Raw genomic sequence first — 8,354 nt, 5'->3', positions numbered from 1 at the left:
TCTAACTACTTTTTGCCACTTGTTTTCTATCTCTTAATGAGGAATTCATTTATTCATTTTAGTCCCTTCTTCATTTTAGTCCCTTCTCATCTTCATCTCTTTAAAAGTCTTTGTTAAAAGACCTTGTTCAACACCTTTTCAAGGTCAAGGTGCACTTTATCAGCCTGCTCGGGCCAGTCTGGAGGTTTGCTGATTATTTCAGAGAAATGTATACGTGTGAAAACTGCTACTCATTTGCAAAGGCCATATTGCTCTTCCCTAATTGTTCATATTTATGAACCATAATATTTCATATTTATTCAGATGCATATTAATTCAATTTTTCAGGCAGTTTCAACTAATTAACTTGCCGGATGCATTGAGCTACTGGTCAGTCCTTGGGTTTCCCTGCAGCTTTCTGAGATAATTGATGCCATGTGTCAGTCCTCTGCCTCCACACTGTATCTGAGAGAGGTTTGAGATTTTCTTGTTTCATCTTGAAGCCTCCCTAGAGCCTAAAGAGAAATATCAATCAGTCTTGCAGATTTTTATTCTTTATTCTATCTACTACTTCAAACTTCTGAGTGTTGAGCATATCCTTTAATGAGTCTACAGTTAAAAAACATGCTTCAGCTCAGAAATCTCCCTGAACTTATCCGAGTTAAGCAGGGATATAAACAAGAAATTTTTCTTCTCTGTTGAGACCTCCTTTTCTCTGCACACTCTTTCCATGCTTTGATTCATTTCTTTGTGGTACAGATTCCCTAGAAAGCTTCCCCTTCATCTATCTTTCACACAAAATTACCCTCAAACCTGAGGTTTCCTTTTGTTGAGGTAAAACCTGTTTGTTTTTGGTTTGGTTTTTTTTGGGAGGGGGTGGGGGGCGATGGCTATTGTTAATTAGGGGATTCTTTTGGTTGGTTGGATTTTTTTGTTCTTATCCATGTTGGTTCATCTCTTCTTTAACAAAAAAAGTCTACACAAGCCTAGTAGAACAGAAACCAATAATCTTGTAATGAAAGGGGAGATTTGTACCATTTTACAGGAAATGCTCCCAATGGCTTAAACCTTAGGTTTCCATTATATCAAAACTATTTGTGCTTACTAATTTAGTCCCTGCAAAACTTTCAGCTGCCACACATCCTTTACATTTGCTATGCAGTGCACAAGTACAAAAATATAATTGACAGCATCTGTTATCTTTCCCTTGAAGAGTTAATAAATTAATTGCTGTTGCAGAGCAAAATACTCCTCTTTTTTAACCTTCCAGATGTGTTTTCCTTCATTCACTGGTTTCAGATGAATAATCTTTCAGCTGAAGTTTCTGTGAAATTTACAATTCCCAAAAGATGGCTGTTAGAAAAGTATCAGCTATACTATTACAATATTTTTCTCCCCAGCTTTTAAGATAGGGTGGGTTTTTCATTGCCGTTTTGTTTTGGTTGGTTGTGGATTTTTGCCTTTTTTGGGCGGTTTTTTTTTGGTGTTTTGTTTGTTTTTTGGGTTTTTTGTTTTGTTTTAAATTTTGTTTGGTTTTGTGTGTGTGTGTGTGGATTTCACTACTTGCTGCTGATTGCTTTAGGGCCCAGAGGGAGTGAAGTTACTTTGTGCTAGATGAACTCCTTTGCAGTTTCTTTGACTTTGCTCTTAAAGGAAATGATGACTGAGACTGGGTGCTGCACTGACAGGCACAGCCTCTCTGGAGTTGCATGAAGCCACAGTTGCATGAATCTTTCCCAGCGAAAAAATTCAAAATCTTTCAACAAATGGTTAAAAACACATGTGTACTCTGGGCTATAATTAGAAGAATGGTCAATTCATATAGTCTCCATAGGCATTTCATGCAGGTGATGCATATTATTATTTCTTGATATTTGTTCACAAGGCCAGCTACTTTTGTAGGGGAACAATACCAAAGATTTTGATAGGAGGGGCTATAAAAACAGAAATTCACCAAAGAGGAAAGAAAGATTTTTTTTCCCTTTTAATTATATTTTATTTTTCCTTCCCTCTTCTTCTGAAACATTGATACTGGCTGCCTATGAATGCAGGAAACCCCAGAGAAGATGGCATGGGCATTCAGATGGCATTCAGTAAAACCAGTGACCCAAAATGTCAGCTGTGCTATTCTTGCTCTTATGCTGTCCTGGAGTGGATCTGAATCAGATGGATGTGAGAACAGGCTCACATCACTCAGTGACACACAGTTAAATTTATGTACTAAGGTAAAAAAAGGTGAGTAATAAGTTCTATTCTAAGATTTCTGTTCCAGAGCACTCAACCACTTCTCACATAATTGAGGCCCTGCAGCACAGCTCTGACGAGCACCACAGATCTGGGGCAGCATGACACCAGTCTAATTTCCCAACATGTGGCAGGTGGCCTGACCCCCCAACACAGTGGTTCCACCTTGGATTCAGTCTTCACAGTCTAGGTTAGAGTTCCACTTGTCTCCCCAGAATTGTATTCACTATTCACTAAATAGATTTGATAAGCTGCTGATCATGTAGCTCAAACCAATTTCCTTGAGGTTCCTTATATTGAAGTCCATTTAACATTTTTTGTCTTGATTTCCATCACACTCTGTCTCTTGCTCTCAAAAATGTTAGAAGGGTGTGAATTTGGCTGCAGCAATTTAAAGTTTATCTGGACTTTTTTATTTTCTAGTGTGTAGGGTGGATTGATATAGTTAGCCAGGGCTGTGAAGATATAAACATGATCTCATTTACGTGAGCAGTGCTTTCAGGTAAGCTTTATCCCATGAGACAGATTCTGTGGAATAATAATAATTGCTGGGTTTGAAGTTAGGAAGGTCTTTTGTTCCAGGTCAGACTGGTTGAGACTTTGGGCTTTTGTGTTCCTCTGCAATATTGAGCAGTGGCTGTTGCCTAAGCCTGTCAATGAAAGCCTATGTTTCTCTAAATGATTTCTGCTGGAGCACCAGATAAGAATATGCTCTGACTTTCCCTTCTCCTAACAGGATCTCTGGAAACCTCTTTTGTTTGTGACATGATAGCTTGCACGGCTGAGACTAGGGGAAGAACTGGGATTCTTTCACATTTTTGAAAAAATGTTAAGCTTAAAGGATCCCAAAGAGCTAGAGGAAATGATGCAGAAAGTTGCTAGAACCCTGGGGCAGGAAAGTTTGGTTTATTTTTCAGGAAAACATGATAATCCCTTGGTATTCTTATTTGTTTATCCAAGTTGAAACAATTAATTGGAAAATAAATGGCTTTTGCAGAGATGACAATTACTCCTGATGGTAAAATATGGCAAATAACCCTGGTAAAAATCAATATGGGCAAGCTATTAAACCCCAAACTATATTTCTTATTTTAATTTTTTTTATTATTATTGAAGCCTTCTCCCTTGACTATTCTGTCACTTAAAATATCACTGTAATACAGGAAAAATATGGTTTTTCTATACTATTGATTGTGCTCTGCATGAGTATAAATGGTGTCGCCAGATGGAAGGCAGATCAATAGGTCAGAACTTACTGATGATATAAAAAATCTTCCAGGTTTCAAGATAAATACATCAATTCTTTCAAATATGGTTATAAAAATCTGCCCATTTTCTTTTTACAAGTTGTCTTTAAGAACTAGAAAACAGTTACTTACCTTGCAGTCTATTCTGCTATGGCAGTTTTATTGTCTTCTTTCTGGTATGTGATGGAAAGGGTATATATTTTCAGCCATGGAATGGTTTAAGATATGAAAACACTAAGCTCTGAATAGCCTTTCATCAAAAAGAAAATCTCACATCCAAGGTCTTTCAAGGGAAACAAAACACTGAGGTGCCATTGGGGCAAACGGATGCATACAATTAAGAGATGAAATAGATATATAAAAAAAGACACATAACCCTTCCACCCGGTCCAGCAGTGAAAACTGCCAAACTCAAGTTTGGCATCCCACCTTTTATTTGCACCTAGTAGAAAACTCATCCAAAAACTCCAGGTAAACTGCTTTAGATGCAGGAATACACGTCATAACTCTGTAATCAAGAAAGACAATGTAATGATGAATATTAAGGACTGGCTTTAGACAAAAGGTCAGCTCACCTATATTGCATTATTTTTAGATTTTGCCCAGAAAGGATCATTACAGTACTATAAGCTCTCCAGTGATGTAAAACCCGCTTTGTTCAGTATTCCAGCTTTCTGTTTATGAGAGAGACTTGACTAGCATGAGGTGACAAGGGCAGAATGTTTGAATCCCACATTATTCTAGGGTACTGTTGCCATGCTGCTATACTGGGCACTTCATCAGGAAATAAAATAAAAAAATTCTTTTGAGCTAATGGACATGCACCAGTAATAAAGATATGGGAAAAAAAATCACAAAAAAAGTGAGAGTAATAGTTAATAATAAGTTAGAATGACCAATGCTATTTTTACTAACTGGAGAGGTTGATTAACAAAAGTATTTTTTTTACTGTCTCTTGGCTGTCTCTCACTACTGTCCTCTTGGCTCAGCTGTTCTGTGCTTGACAATTTCAAGAGAAGACAAAACAAGTAGAAAACTCAAGCATGTATGACTTCTATTGAGGGGAATAGAAGTCTTACCATAAGAGTAAAGAAGAACAAGATTGGACCCCTTTTGTAGCTTATGGCTACACTATTGGAAAATATGAGATACAGAATTCAAATGTTATTACTCAGTATTTAATAAAAAACATTAATTTAAGGTTGAACTGTGGTGCTATTGGCCCCAGTTGTATCCAGATTGAAATTTTAATGCCAGCAATGGACTCTTGATCACCTCAGTTTTACTTCAAATTTCCAGCAGGGACTTCATTTCCGTGACAGAAACAAAGACTAGGCAAATCCACATGCAGGTGAGTTGTCACAGTTTATTTCTAACATAGAAAATAATCTAATCAGACCAAGTATTGGGAAATTTCCAGAAAGGTAACTTGCTTTTGTTGAATGCTGAATACATTTTAACCTTGATGATTTCATCAGAATAGGTTATTTGTACAGGCAAATATTCTTCTGCCTCTAGATAAGTGCCCATCTGTTTACTGAAAATAACAACTGGAATGCAGCAAAGATGGATTTTAAAATTTGAAGTGGTTGAAGTAAACCACTTCATGATCTGAATAAATATTCATTTGAGGGGCAGAGTTTACCTTAATGGCTTTTTGTGTTCCATTAAATGACCAAAAAGACCTCAGCTTTTTCTGATGTACTTCAGAATCGAGTATTCACTTGATTCTTAAAAAGCGGTGTCATAAAATAATTGCAAGTGACTTGTAAGTGAAGAGCAGCAAGGCTGATGAAGGGTCTAGAGAACAAATCCTATGAAGAGTGGCAGAGGGAACTGGGGTTGTTTAGCCTGGAGAAAAGAAGGCTCAGAGGGGATGTTTTTGCTCTCTACAATGACCTGAAAGGTGGGTGTTGGTCTTCTTTTCCAATTAATAAGTGACTGTGCAAGAGGAAACAGCCTTAGGTTGTGTCAGAGAAGGTTTAAATTGGATATTAGATAAAGAATTCTCCACCAAAAGAGCTGTCAAATATTGGAACAAGCTGCCCAGGGAAGTGGTGGAGTCCATCCCTGGAAGTATTTAAATGTGCTGATGTAGTGCTTGGGGACAGGGTTTAGTCGTGGCCTTGGCAGTGCTGGGTTAACAGTTGGACTCAATGACCTTAAAAGACTTTTCTGACCCAAATGATTCTTAGGAGATCAGTTCTCTTGGAACAAACTATACAGCTTGTATATCACACATCATGCTCCCAGGTGAATTAATAGGTGTTGTTTACGGACATTGATGGAGACAACTCTAAATGAATATTGAGATTTTTGTTTTGTCTTTCGTTTAGTTTCTTCCAGCTGCAGTCAGTTGGTAGCACACATTCAATGATAAAAATTGTTAAACAGCCATTAGGAATGAGTGGCATGTAGCAATTTTACAGGTAGTCAGACAAAAATAACGGTTTTAACCATTATATACCTTCAAAATGCCTTAGAAGTATAGTGCTGTAATTATGGAAACTTTCCTAGCAATTCCAAAAGTCTACTGAGTGTTATAATAAAGGGAGTTTATTTTTATCCTGGTTTCCTAAAAAGAAAAGTTTTATGCAATCATGTTGTCCATGCTCATTTATCTGTCTGTCAGTCTGTCAGTCTACCCAACAACTTTCAAACCAGGTATCCAATTTCAACCAAATTTGAAAGCACAGCTGAGGACTCAAAGCTATTAAGTTGCTACAAGCTTTGTGGAAATAAACTATTGCATGGAATTTGAAGGCTCATATCATTGGTCCCTTGAGTGAAAGATCACAGTTAGCATCTTCATTCAAATCATCTGTAAAGCCTGTTACTGCACTTGCTGGCCACATCAAATTATATCAGTGAGGTAAAGAGAATACAGAGCGACCTTATATCAAGGCACAAAAACTCCCTCTTTCTTAAAAAAGAAATAAAAAAATAGAAATAATCAGCTTCCCCACTTTTGTCCTTCTTCTTGATTCTAACAAAGAAATTCGATCAGTCAATAGTTCTAGCATGTCATTTATATCAGCATTTCCCCCTGTTTCAAAATTAATTAGCAATTTCTTCTTTTTCCATGCTGAAACCTGATCAAAAATTCTAACTCATGGAATTCTCTTCTCATTTGCTGCAGATTAGTTTCAATGTAATTATGGTACAATAGGTGCTGTTGTGACCTGAGATAATCATAGGAATAGAGGAATTAAGAAATCAGAGAAATGGTTGGAGACTACTATTAATGAACTATAATGCTAGCCATAGTCTGGAAATGCTGTGTTTGATATTTGACAGTGTGAAGGAAGGAAGGAAGAAGAAGAATCCAGAAGGAAGAATCTAGCAAAACTGTCACAATACAAACACCTTTGACACTTTGTTCTGAAGTGTCAGTTTACAAACTTTGCTGTCTTAGAATTCTGCCTAGAATTTAGCTACAGAAATACTCACCAAGCATATAAGTGTCAAATTCCCTTCCCCATTCAACTTAAACTTTCTCCTGGTGATATTTTGTGGAACTGAGTTCTTTCAGTGAATGACAAACAGTAGTACCAGATTAACTGTCCTTTTTGTCTCCTAAAAGAGATAGCAAAGGGATTTACACTTTTCTGCCATTTTTTCTCTCTGGAATTCATTGAGGGTTTTTTTTTTATACTAAAATGCATTTTTATTCTTCACTAATATAGATAGACATACTTCAGAATTTTTTTTTCCTTTTTCACTGTTTCTGCTGATTCACATTGACTCTTACTAAGCCTGCTCCTTATGGGTTGTTTACTTTTCTGATTCAGGTGACAAAAACTGAGTGCTACTGCAGCTGAGCTGTGTAACTGGTACCCAGTTCCTTTCCCTGAATGGCTGTGCCTGAGTGCTGTTATGTACCCCACAGTGTTCACAAGCAGTTTATCTTAACCCTTCCATTGCTCTGTGCTTGCTAACTCTATTTTACTACGGATGATACTGCACAATATCTTGTCTTTACACAGCTGCCCTAAAAACCTCTACAATGCATTCTGCTGCTGCAGGGAAAACCTTTTTTAATCATGCGAGAACTTTTTTTTTTTTCTGATTGTGTTCTGTTCTAAATCATTAATTACTGCACTGGGTTCTTCTAGTGTTGGCTTGAAAATTTGTGCCTTTCCACAGACAGAAGATACTACAAATGTTTAACATTTCTTTTCTTTTTTTCCACACTGAATTTGTACACCTAGTTATTTGATAATTAGTGCTAATTATGCAAATTAGTTATCAAAAATTACATTAAATCAGCATTACATTTAAGGGCAAGGCTGTGAGGGGAAACAATGGATTACTCTGCAGCTGTATCCAGGCCTTCATAGAAATAGAGGCTGTTAAGCAATTGGAATGGACCTTAAAGTTCATCCAGTCCCAACCCGCCTGCCATGAGAAGGGACACCTCCCACTAGACCAGGTTATTCAAGGCGTTATCCAGCCTGGTTTTGAACACTGCCAGCTTTGAGGCATCCACAGTCTCCCTGGGCAACCTGTTCCAGTGTCTCACCAACCTTGCAGTAAAGGATTTCTGCCTAATGTCTAACCCAAATTTCCCCTTTCAATTTCTATCCATTCCCCCTTGCCCTATCACTATAGCTCCTGATGAAGAGTCCCTCTCTGGCTTCCCTGTAGGCTCCCTTCAGATACTGGAAAGTTTCTATGAAATCTCCACACGGCCTCCTCTTCTCCAGGCTGAACAACTCCAACTTTCTCAACCTTTTAGAGCTGAGAAGGGAAAGTGCTCTAATCCACTTATCAACTTCATGGCCCTCCTCTGGACTTGCTCCAACAGTTCCATGTCCTTATGTTGGGGGCACCAGAGCTGGATGCAGCACTACAGGTGGGTGCTCTCACAAGAGCAGAGTAGAG

Source organism: Lichenostomus cassidix, chromosome 2 (assembly GCF_008360975.1).
Source record: "Lichenostomus cassidix isolate B80296 chromosome 2, HeHo_3.0, whole genome shotgun sequence".
Lineage (NCBI taxonomy): Eukaryota > Metazoa > Chordata > Aves > Passeriformes > Meliphagidae > Lichenostomus > Lichenostomus cassidix.
Note: the sequence above shows the minus strand (reverse complement) of the source record.